The sequence below is a fragment of the Caretta caretta genome, chromosome 1 (genome assembly GCF_965140235.1).
Source record: "Caretta caretta isolate rCarCar2 chromosome 1, rCarCar1.hap1, whole genome shotgun sequence".
Lineage (NCBI taxonomy): Eukaryota > Metazoa > Chordata > Testudines > Cheloniidae > Caretta > Caretta caretta.
The window spans coordinates 243,558,674-243,571,089 of record NC_134206.1 but is presented as its reverse complement, the minus strand read 5'-3'; the positions used below and the strand labels follow the sequence as shown (position 1 = coordinate 243,571,089).

The 12,416-nt window shown below is 40.1% G+C and overlaps 1 protein-coding gene across 12 annotated transcripts in view; it reads left to right on the top strand.

Moving 5' to 3' along the window:
• The window catches only part of ERC1 (ELKS/RAB6-interacting/CAST family member 1), a 538,100-nt gene that overhangs the window by 254,199 nt on the left and 271,485 nt on the right, over window positions 1–12,416 (top strand). The gene's annotated exons all lie outside the window — the stretch shown is intronic.

Genomic DNA, 12,416 nt, shown 5'->3' with positions numbered 1-12,416 from the left:
TTAATATAAAACATCAACTATCCATGTTTTGGTAAAGGTTGGAGGCCCCCAACTTTGCATGTATAGCTGAGACCAGCCTGGATGATGCACCCAAACTGGTTCTGCAGTAGTTAATTCTATCTGAGTAATTAGTACACTCTGAATCCAAGAGGAGTTATCAACGATATGTATGACTGTGCTGTTTACATCCAACAGTAATTATGATGATCCCTTCTGACCTTAAAGTCTGAGTCTCCTGGCCTGAAATTAGATCCAATGGTGTATCTGTTTCTAGGCTGAAGTTAAATGGGGGCTATTATTGGTGTGCAGATTTCCCTTTTACACCCTAATGGTCCTCAGTACAGAGGAGTTTGGATATGTGAAGGTAGGTAGTGCTCAGTAACTTCAACACCCACATAGATCTATCTTCTAAGTGTGCACAATTATTTCATGGCTACCATAATGACAGTGGGGATTTCCCAGCTGGTTGCAGGCTCAGTACATACAGCTGGCCACATTCTAAATCATCTGGTATTTGGGAAAGGATTAGCAATTGGAGAGTTGAATATTACGCCCATGTCATGGATTGAACAGTGACTCCTGTGTTCTGAGGTTAGGGCACACAGCATACTGTTGGGACAAGGGACCTGCTTTCATTATCTGCTCCCAGGGACTCCGAATTAAACTTCAGTGATTCAAAAAGGCTGTGAAGGAGAGTACTGTATTGCTAACAGATGACAGTTATTGCTATAGTAATCCGTAGGCTTAGCCTTCCCTGGCTTCAACTTCACAAGTCTCCATGGTTTGCAGATGACCTGTGAATGAGGAGGTGAGAGGGAACATTGTAGAGAACTAATGGCAGAAGTCTCTTGGAGAACATGGTTGACTGAGTCATAAAGTTGTTTTGAATCCTGGTACCCTGGCCATGTGAGAGTCAAGGAAGTGGTTCTTTTCCTCCATTATAGCATCTGCAAAGTCTCAGTAGATTTTAAATATATCCAGAACAAAAGATAATCCTAACAATGGTTTAAACCCATTACTAAATGGAGATGGTAAAATTGACAGTTATGATGCAGAAAAGACAGACGTGTTCATTAAATATTTGCAGTCTGTATTTGGAAGGAAGTAGCATGATGTTAAACAATATCTACTAAGGATAAATATTTTTAAATCAGCAAGCCTAGATAACTTGCACCTAAGATTCCTAAAAAAGGTCTGCTTATGTTAATTTTTAATAAATCTTGGAATATTGGGGAAATTCCAGAAGACTGGGAAAGTGTTAATGTGCCAATATTCAAAAAGGACAAGTGAGATGACCTAGATAGCTATAGGCCAGTTACCCTGACATTAGTCTTTGGCAAAATAACAGAAAAACTGATACAGGATTCCGTTTTAAATGGTCAGAGTATAATTAATGCCAGTCAACATGGTTTTATGGAAGATAGGTGTTGTCAAACAAATCCGGTTTCATTTTTGAGGAGATTACAAGTTTGTTGATAAGGGTCACTGCATAGATGTAAAATACTTTTTTGTAAGGCATCTGACTTATCTCTCCACATTCTGGTTTTAAAATTGGCACTATCCAGTATCAGTGAAGCACATGTGAAATGGATTAAGAATTGGCTAACTGACAAATCTCAAAAATAGTTGTCAAAGAGGAATCCTCACCAGATTAGGCCTGAATAAAGACTGGAGTGGCTGGGTCACTACAAAAAATAATTTTCCCTCTGTTGATACTCACACCTTCTTGTCAACTGTTGGAAATGAGCCACATCCATCCTGATTGAATTGGCCTCGTTAGCACTGACCCCCCCCCCCCCCATTTGATAAAGCAACTCCCATCTCTTCATGTGCTGTATATTTATACCTGCTTACTGAAATTTTCACTCCATGCATCTGATGAAGTGGGTTATAGCCCACGAAAGCTTATGCCCAGACAAACTTCAGCCTCTAAGGTGCCACAAGGACTCCTCGTTGTATTTGCTGATACAGACTAACACAGCTACCACTCTGAAACCTGTTATCAGATGTGGGTGGTTCTAGAGGGGTACTCCAGGGACTAATTCTAGGTGAATGGTATTCAACAATTTTATTAATGATCTGGAAGTAAATATATAACTATTACTGATATAATTTGCAGATGACACAAAGATTGGTGTAGAGGTAAATAATGATGATGACAGGGTGTCCTACAGAGAAAATTTGGTAAGCTGGGCCCATTCAAACAAAATATGCTTTGATACGGTCAAATGCAAAATCATAAACATCGGGGAAGAAAGAACGCAGAGCATACCTACAGAATGAGGGACTGGAAAACAGTGACTGTAAAAAGGATTTAGAGGTCATAGTAGGCAAACAACTGAAAGTGAGTTCCCATTTCAGTGATCTGACCAAAATGGCTAACTCAATACTTGGAGGTATAAACTGGTGAGATGGAGTTGGCAGGTGAGTTTGCCTTTATTCTCATCAAGTGGGGCTTAGCTTACTGTAATAAATATAAAGACCCTGAGTTTTCAGCAGGTGTATTGGTTGATCTTTTATTGTCTCCTCAACAAAATGGCCCATGGTTTATAACCTTCGTCATGGTACTAACTTCTTGCCCTCTGGCTGACAAGGGGAGCGTGATATTTTACCTGACAGGAAGAACCATATCAATCACAGATTCTCCTATGTAAGTCATTGGAAAGAGGTAGTACAACCAAATAACTTTTTAAATGAAACATTTATATGAACAGTAATAACTATAGTTATATTGGATAGCATCAAAGATAATGAGGGATAGGATACTTTCATATTTCATGGCATAAATCATCTTGAGATTAGGAAGAAATTTTAGGTCGGGGTTTGGCTTCCATTGCATCTGTACAGGATCAAATACAGCAAGGCCCCAGTCCTACTTGGGGCCTGTGAGTATTCTCACAGTACAATTAAAAATAGTAACAATTCTGTGCCTAATAGTTTTCTAGAATTTTTTCTATTTAATCTTAAAGATCATCTTACTATTAATTAAGCATGACTACTCCATGGTCTGGTTACTAGCTGGTGACAAAAATCTTGGGAGTGATTGCTAAATATGAGGGGATAGTGAAATACATGAAAAGGAATTTCACAACAAAATCACATATTTACAATTTCCTGTTTAAAATATATTCTGACAATCATATGAGTTCAGTTAAATTAATTGGGGGTTAATTGAAGTCCCTTTAAGTCAGTTACACCAAAGATGAATATGGCTTTAGTTGTTTTTCATGTAATAGGATATGTGTGATTATTGTTCTCTACATAACTAAAATACTACTTTTAATGTGCTTTTTGCATGCAGTACAATCTAGAAGCAAATGGAAATCCATTTATCTGGATTTATCTGGACATATCTGAGGCCATGTAGTGAATCTGTGATTGAACCATATTAAAACTCATGACTCAATTCTGTGTTCATTCTTCTACATTCCACCTCTTGGCTACCAGAATTGATGAGAATTCATTGCTTCCATTCACTTCAGTTGCTGTTGTGAGCACTCAGCACTTCTGAAATCAGACTCCTTGTTTTTCAAGTTGTACACCGGAAAATGAGGAACACCGTGGCCATCTGTGAAAATTTCAGTGTAAATGACTTGACTAGCATCATGTCAGAAGGCTGTGGCAGAGACAGATAGAATTGAGTTATCCTGTGTGGTATTCACCTGTCTTAATCAGAAGGCCATCCTTGCTATTCTGTTGTTTCCCTCATTTGCTGTACATCTTCTAATGTTGAGACTGAATGAGGCAGAAATCCTACAGATAGCAGCCTTATTCACTACACAACCCTGATTCATTCCATGAATGAGTCAAGGGTCCTATGCGAAAAATAATAGTTGATCATTTAGTTAAAAACTGTATCATAATGTGTCTGTATAAGGGGGCCAAATTAAGGTTGCAAAGGCAACTTTAAACCTGACATTTCTTAATTTTTTCCTGCTCTTACAAGGATAACTTCATTGATGCTTGTGAAGAACTGAAATATTATGGTGGTGGAAGCCATATAAGTACAGAGAGAGAGTCATTTGCTAAAATGAGGTTTTCCTGTGGGGAGTGGGGGCTGATTGGAGCTAAATGAAGTTTGTTACAGAGTTGGGAAAGCCTTTTAAGAGTGATTCTTTCCATGTGAAGTTTCAGAGTAACAGCCATGTTAGTCTGTATTCGCAAAAAGAAAAGGAGTACTTGTGGCACCTTAGAGACTAACCAATTTATTTGAGCATGCTCAAATAAATTGGTTAGTCTCTAAGGTGCCACAAGTACTCCTTTTCTTTTTCCATGTGAAGTATTTTCGGTTTGCTAATTTGCCCCAAACTGTTAGGGCAAATTGGGATTATGGGATGGTTATGAGGGCTGGAGAGGTCTTTATTATATGTGATTATAATGTGTTTAAAATTATATCACCTAGAAAGTTTGACGGGTACAATAATAATTCAAAGTAAATAATAAAATAAACAGAAGCTCTGAAAATATTACTGGTTAAGCAAATTTACCACAGAATTTCATGCTGAGCTATTAAGACTTCCCGCTGGTGGTGGTAACTGTCCTAGTGGAGTTATCTAGTGCTTAACTGAGGGAGTGAGAATTACATTAACACCCTACAGTAGGAGGGAAATAATAAGAAACACATGGTTAAAATCAGTCATATCCTGTGATCCTTTCAATATCATAAAAGTCTAGAAAATAGCAACTGCCATATAGCGACAGATAGTGAACTATGGAAGGCCAGGCTAGCAAAATCTGGTGCTGTACTGGTCAGGTATATTTCAAGTTAGGATTGAAATATATTGGCATAGCTGAAGCAAGAAACCATAAAGCATAAGTACAAGGGAGATTTAAAAACAAACTAGTAGTTTCTACCTTAAAATTAGATAACCTATTAATGGCGAGGGAGGGGGAGGGAAAGCTTATCGCACTTCACCAAACTGAGCAATATGAAGTAATTGTGTACACCCTGAAGATTTGTGCCAGGATACAGTTTTAAAAGGATCTCAAATGTTAATGAAACAATTTAAACAGTTGTTTAAACAATTAAAAATATAAATAGAAGCTCTTTTTTCATCTATTTTAAAAGCAGAAACTAAGATATGACAGAGGAAAATTAATTTATCCTTCCAGACCAACAAGGCTAATATTGACCTATTGGTACTCAAGTCTGAAGTCCTGTTTTTGCATAGCAAAGGCTTTTTTCAAGGCCATTTTTATAATTGTTTTTTAATTCATCCGAGCACTCTTCATATTGCCTCTGGGTGCTGAGCAGTATTAAAATAAATAACCTAAAATACATGTTGACAAGTGTCAACTTTGTAAAACACCATTAAGCCAGCATAAAAGTGACTTGATTTTTCAGAAGTGCTGGGCAGTGTAAGATTCCTTTAACTGACGTCATTGAGAACTGATACAAAATTACGCAAGATGGTTAAGTCCAAAGCAGACTGCAAAGAGCTACAAAGGGATCTCACAAAACTGGGTGACTGGGCAATAAAATTGCAAATGAAATTCAGTGTAGATAAATGCAAAGTAATGCACATTGGGTAACATAATCCCAACTATACCGTTCTCAGCACAAACTCAAACTTAAGTACAATATCACCTTTTCAGGCAAGTAAACTAGGATCTTAAAAGCACAAGGTTTTCAGGAACTGTTTGCCCTCTAAAATAGAATATTAATTCCACTAGGAAACACTGAAGAGCACTCTATACCTTCTATAGCTAAGTGGGAAGGAACTGTTGGTGGATAGGTGATATAGGCCATTAGTCAGGTATACAATGTAGCTCCAAATAAGAGCCCATTGAAAGATGTCTGTATAAGTTGAGTGGCAATCTGAACAACTCCAGACTGCCATAACCTGGTAAAAGAAAATTTAAAATATAGTACCAGCTCAGAATAGAAGCTTCACTCTACCGCTCATCCCCAGTCCTAATACATGCTAAACGGTATATGACTAACTACTAAGTAATATTTATATCTAGAATCTTTCGACAAGAAGGACCACTATAGACAGTGACAGCAGTCAGTACTACATAAAAAGTGAAATAAACGTCGGGGGCTCAGAAGAATATCCACTAGGATATAAAACTCTAAGTAGTTACAGTTACAGGCACATTGTTGGACAGACCTCCACTTCACTGTGATGTTTTTATTGTAACATAAGCATCCTTGTGTCCTTCATAAGAAGGTGGGCACTTTTGGGTCATTTGAAAGGGAAGTGACTGGCCTTCTTCTCAACTTCATGCTGCACAATGGTGTTGGATATTTGCCTCATGAGGTAGTGATGAAAATGTCTACCACATCAAACCTGTAGTGACACCAACGTCAAGCAGGCTGTTTTTTGTCTCTGTTGTTGTGTTCAGCTCTAATAGCAAATGACTCCATGAATAGGATTTTGCTACTTAGCAAATACTTAGTATGTTTCCTTTCAGAGTAGCAGCCATGTTAGTCTGTATTCGCAAAAAAAAAAGGAGTACTTGTGGCACCTTAGAAACTAACCAATTTATTTGAGCATAAGCTTTCGTGAGCTACAGCTCACTTCATCGGATGCATGCTGTGGAAAATACAGAAGACGTTTTTATACACACAAACCATGAAAAAATGGGTGATTATCACTACAAAAGGTTTTCTCTCCCCCCACCCCACTCTCCTGCTGGTAATAGCTTATCTAAAGTGATCACTCTCCTTACATTGTGTATGATAATCAAGGTGGGCCATTTCCAGCACAAATCCAGGATTTAACAAGAACGTCGGGGGGGGGGGGGTAGGAAAAAACAAGGGGAAATAGGTTACCTTGCATAATGACTTAGCCACTCCCAGTCTCTAGTCAAGCCTAAGTTAATTGTATCCAATTTACTTATTTCATCAACTGAGCCTCTGAGATGGATTGGAAACTCCCACTGAGAGTGATTGGGGCTGCAACCACACCGCAAACCTGAGAGAGAGCCTGGAGGTAGAAAGAAGCCCGGGGTGGCTGGTGAGGTGCACTAGGAAGAGATGGCTGAGACACTCCATGCCTCTCTTCCTTAGCCCTTGGGTTGGAACCCAGTGAAGAGATAGGATCCAGGTTCCCTTACCTCTCTCCCCTTCCCCCACATCCATCTGGGGAACAACAGACCACAGTTTGACTGCAGGGCCTACTGACCATCAGCCCATCCCAGGACTTTGAGGGGTTGAAAAACTATCAAGCCATGGCCTGCCCACTGGGCCTTCTGGCCTCCATGGGAAACACACTAAAGAGCAGGAAAAGGCATTGGTCTCTCAAGAAACTAGCCTCCTGATATCCATCCTCTGTGTCCCTAAGTCCAGTATCCATATGCTTTTATCAATCATAGACCTACGGGACACCAAAGGATATGCAGCCGCATGTGAGCAAGCCAGCATACTCTGCCCCACCTTTTCTGCAGTTAGAGTCCCTTCCTTCCCAACCAGGTCAGTTAGAAAGACAGGAGGGAGAGAAGTGAAGAGAATCAACAAGCAAAGGGAAGAAACAATTGATCCTGGCACCAATTTAATCATTCTCCCTCCAATTAGTTATTCAGTATTTCTGTGCCTTTTTCCAAACAGACGTGCCAGGAACTAATGAAAGAACCACACCCAACATGGCAGTAGTGCAAGAGGAGTCACTCAAGCTGTTACCTTTCCAAGCCGGTAGACTCTCCACACCTATTAGTGAGAGATTGTTAGAGCCTGCAAAGGACTTGGGGCACATTCCAGCATCAATACATGTCAGTTCCAAGACCAAATTTAACCCAAGGGCTGTGACTACCTTTTTTCACATCTGGTACCAGGATCAATTATCACAGCAGCTGTCCAGGAAAGATCCAAGTATCAAAGGCCTTCTAAAACAAAAAAAAAAAGAACCCGAAGAGACTAGATCTGTTTCACAGAATAGTCTAGTCCTTTGTCAGTCTCCAGATGTGTATTGCCTACTACCAGGTGTTTCTGGCAAAATGTGACGGCTTGCACTGGGACAGATTGTCTTTATTTATAGAAAAGACTCACATAGGAGCACAGGGAAGAATTAAATAATGAAAAGGGCAACTTCTCTGCAGACTGTTTTGGATGCATCTAATACAGCTGCATGCACCACAGCCACAGGCTTCAATTATTGGGAATACCGAGGCAGGTCCAAACCACAATAGACGGTCTTCCATTCAAGACTCAACCTCTTCAACTCAAACACTAATGAGACCCTCTACCTGTTAAGACTCTAAAGCTACTTTGTTTTCTCTGGACTTGTCTCCTTGGGGCTGGAGCATACAGCAAGCCAGACCTCAACCCTCCTTAAAATGGTATCCCTCTCCTCCATGCCATTATAGCTCACAGAGAACATAACTCACTGAGAAAGAAGCAGAGGTTCAACAAAGAACAACCACTGCCTCTTCCTCAGCTCCAGCAAACTCAGTTGCTTTCTCTCAACACTGTTTCACAGCACAGCTGAGAGCCTGGAAGGCGGATCGCTACCAATTTCCCTCCGTTTTGGTAACAGCTGTTTTTTTTTTGTTGTTTTTGCAGGGGGGTGAGGGGGAATCTGGACTAGTATCACCGTGGACAAATGAGTCCAAGAGATAATGGAATTTGCATACAATTCCAGTCCCTTCCTGTTTTCTCTCCATCTTGTCTATCCCTCCTCAAGTACCACTCTCATGAGACACTGATGAATCAAGAAGTGGAGACTTGACTACATCTTGGAGCAGTGGAAGAGTTCAGGGACAAGGTGATTTATTCCCATTATTTGTTCATTCCGAAGAAGAAAGAGGGTTGGCATCCTGGTTCTTCAATATCTCCGCACTTTCATCCATGGTTTCAAATTCAAGGGAGTGGTATTGGCCTCAATAATTCCATTATTAGATCCTCAAGCCTGGTTTGCAGGTCCTGATCATCAAGAGGCCTATTTTCATATATTCATACATCTGGCTCACAGAAAATTCCTCATGGTCCTAATAGGAATATCTCCCCAGATCCTGCCCTTTCGCCTTTCCTCAGCACCAAGACCATTCACCAACTACTTTGCAGTCATAGCAGCTCACTTAAGACAACATGGGATTCAGATCTTTCCTTATCTGATTGCTCTGGGGAAGTTCTCTCAGTAAGTGACCAAAGCAGTTCAAGTAACATTAAAGGCTTTGCCCACACTGGGTCTGGAGGTCAGAAAAAAATCTACACTTATTCTGACTTATAGCATAAAGTTCATAGGAGCTATGTTAGATTACAGGCCAGTGACAGTTTCGCTTCCACAAGAAAGATTCCTAGCTACAGTGGACCTCATCAACCAACTTTAAATTTCCCCCAAAATCAATAAGAGCATACCTCAGACTTATGGAACATATGGCTTTGTGTACCTATGTGATGCTGTTTGTCGGATTTCATCTACACTCCATGGAAGCTTGGTTGAAATCAGTGTATCTACCCAGCAGACACTATGTGGACACGCTAATCTTGATCCTGCAAGAAGCCCCCTTGGTTAAACTGGTGGAAAGACCCACTTCAGGTGTGCAAGGGAGTACCTGCGTGCTACCCCTTCCTACCAAGATTCTGGTGACAGAGGCCTACATTTAAGGATTGTTGAGTTCATCTAGATCACCTTCGAACACCTATGGCCCCCTCAAGAATCTTGTCTGAATATAACTGTCCTGGAACTCAGATCCATCTGCCTGGCATGCAAAGCATTCCTTCCTCTACTCCAGGGATCCACATTCAGCAAGTGCTGATGGATAATACCACAGTTTTTCTTTTTGTCTGATGAGGAGCCAGGTCCTCCACTATGTCAGGAGGCCATTCAGCTCTTGTCAAGGTTCCTTCCCCACTCTGAACGCTAGGGTACAGATGTGGGGACCTGCATGAAAAACCTCCTAAGCTTATCTTTACCAGCTTAGGTCAAAACTTCCCCAAGGTACAAAATATTCCACCCTTTGTCCTTGGATTGGCTGCTACCACCACCAAACAAATACTGGTTACTGGGGAAGAGCTGTTTGGAAACATCTTTCCCCCCCAAATACTTCCCAAAACCTTGCACCCCACTTCCTGGACAAGGTTTGGTAAAAAGCCTCACCAATTTGCCTAGGTGACTACAGACCCAGACCCTTGGATCTTAAGAACAATGAAAAAAGCATTCAGTTTTCTTACAAGAAGACTTTTAATAGAAATAGAAGTAAAGAAATCACCTCTGTAAAATCAGGATGGTAGATACCTTACAGGGTAATTAGATTCAAAACACAGAGAATCCCTCTAGGCAAAAACTTAAGTTACAAAAAAGATACACAGACAGAAATAGTTATTCTATTCGGCACAATTCTTTTCTCAGCCATTTAAAGAAATCATAATCTAACACGTACCTAGCTAGATTACTTACTAAAAGTTCTAAGACTCCATTCCTGGTCTATCCCCGGCAAAGACAGCATATAGACAGACAGAGACCCTTTGTTTCTCTCCCTCCTCCCAGCTTTTGAAAGTATCTTGTCTCCTCATTGGTCATTTTGGTCAGGTGCCAGCGAGGTTACCTTTAGCTTCTTAACCCTTTACAGGTGAGAGGAGCTTTCCCCTGGCCAGGAGGGATTTCAAAGGGGTTTACCCTTCTCTTTATATTTATGACAGCTCTGTACGTGATGTATTCATCACTGGCCCTCTATCTCCCAGGCACTGAGAACTCTCTAATAGATCATCTCAGTAGAGTATTTGAATTTATTTCTATTCCATAAGGGTTCATCTAGCAGCAGTATCTGCACATCACCATCCTACCTGAAATATTGCATTTTCTTACCCTATAGTGGCACGATTCTTTAAGAGACTTATTAATGTTTTTTTCCTCAGTTTGAGAGCTCCATACTACTTAGGACCTTAACAGAGTATTAAGAGGGTTGATCGTTTCCTCTCTTACAACATGTAGCAACCTGTTTGTGATACCTCCTATCAATAAGTATTGTCTTGTTAGTGGCCATTACATCAGCTTGAAATATAGGGTAGATTTAGGCTTTCATGGTGGTCCCCCTTAAACTGTTTTTCATAAGGACAGGATTGCTGTTAGGCCTCATACCAAGTACTTACCCAAAATTGTTTCAGAATTTCATATAAAATAATATATTCATCTTCCAGTTTTCTTCCCCAAGCCTCACTCAACCATAGATGAAACTAAACTCAATACTCTTGATGTAGTACGGGTATTGTCATATTACCTTAATAGGAAAGAATTATTCAGAAACACACCTAGACTGTTTGTGGCCTTTGCTGATTGGGTTAAGGGTCACAGGCAGTGTCATCAGAGAGATTATCAAAATGGGCATCCACTTGTATAAGAACATGTTGTAAGCTAGACACATTAAAGCTCATTTCACTAGCGATTAGGCAGCCTCAGCTGCCTTTCAGAACTCTTTGCATATTTCTGAAATTTGTAGGGCAACTTCACAGAGATCAGTCCATACATCTGTGAGACAGTATTCTTTTATAGAGGTTTCCAGATTGGATGCCCATTTCAGCAGGGCTCTGGTGCAGTCATTGTTCAAGTAGGAATCCTGTTGCCTACCTCCAAAAAGACAGACAACTGTTTAATTACGAGGAGTGTAATTCTTGCAAGTAATCACTTACAGAAGAAAGAATAGTTACTTAACTGAGAGTAACTGTTATTTTCTGGAATGTGTTGCCTACATGACCTGCCCTCTTCCTCCACTTCTCGAGTCCTACTCCTCTGCAGTTCTGTTTTGGAAAAAGAACTGAGGGATGGTTGGGACTTCTCTGCCCTTCATGCCTTTTGGGTGGTGGTTGGGAGGAGGATATTTAGGGCACAGGTATGGCCCGGCCAGACACAGCTGGCCAAAAGAATCCAGTCTTGTATGTGTGCTAACATTTCTGTGGATAAGATTTGTTAATTTACATGCCCTGAGCTGGCTGGTTCTGCAACGGCAGACAAAAAACATTGCAAACCCACAAAAATAGTGGCTATTGTTTTTTAGTGTTTCACGTTTTGCAACTACTCTGGTAGACTTTCCTCTACACTTTAAATATCTATTTTTGACATTTCCATAGTGATAATTTTGTTAATATATGCCATATTCTGGGTGTATCCTACTTTAGCATAGCACCTTTCAGACTTCGTTTTAAAAATGTACTCTGCCCAAATTACATTTCATGTTTTAAAAATTAGATCTTTAAATTCTTATTTTATTTTTTAAAAAAAGATTATTTCATTGATTATAGCAAGTGTGATTTTCGGAGGGGAAAGAATCAAATAATTGAATACTCTCATTAAGGAAAAGAAACTATGCTATATTTTGACTTTTCTTTCCCGGCTAATGGGAGCTGTGTTAAAAGCAGATGCGTGTGATCTCAGATCACAAAAAACCCACTGAAACCTCAATAAAATGTCATTCATAAAGATTTAATTGCTTTTTAGAAAATACTTTTTTCAGCCAAAGTGTGCAGAAGCTTACAGGCC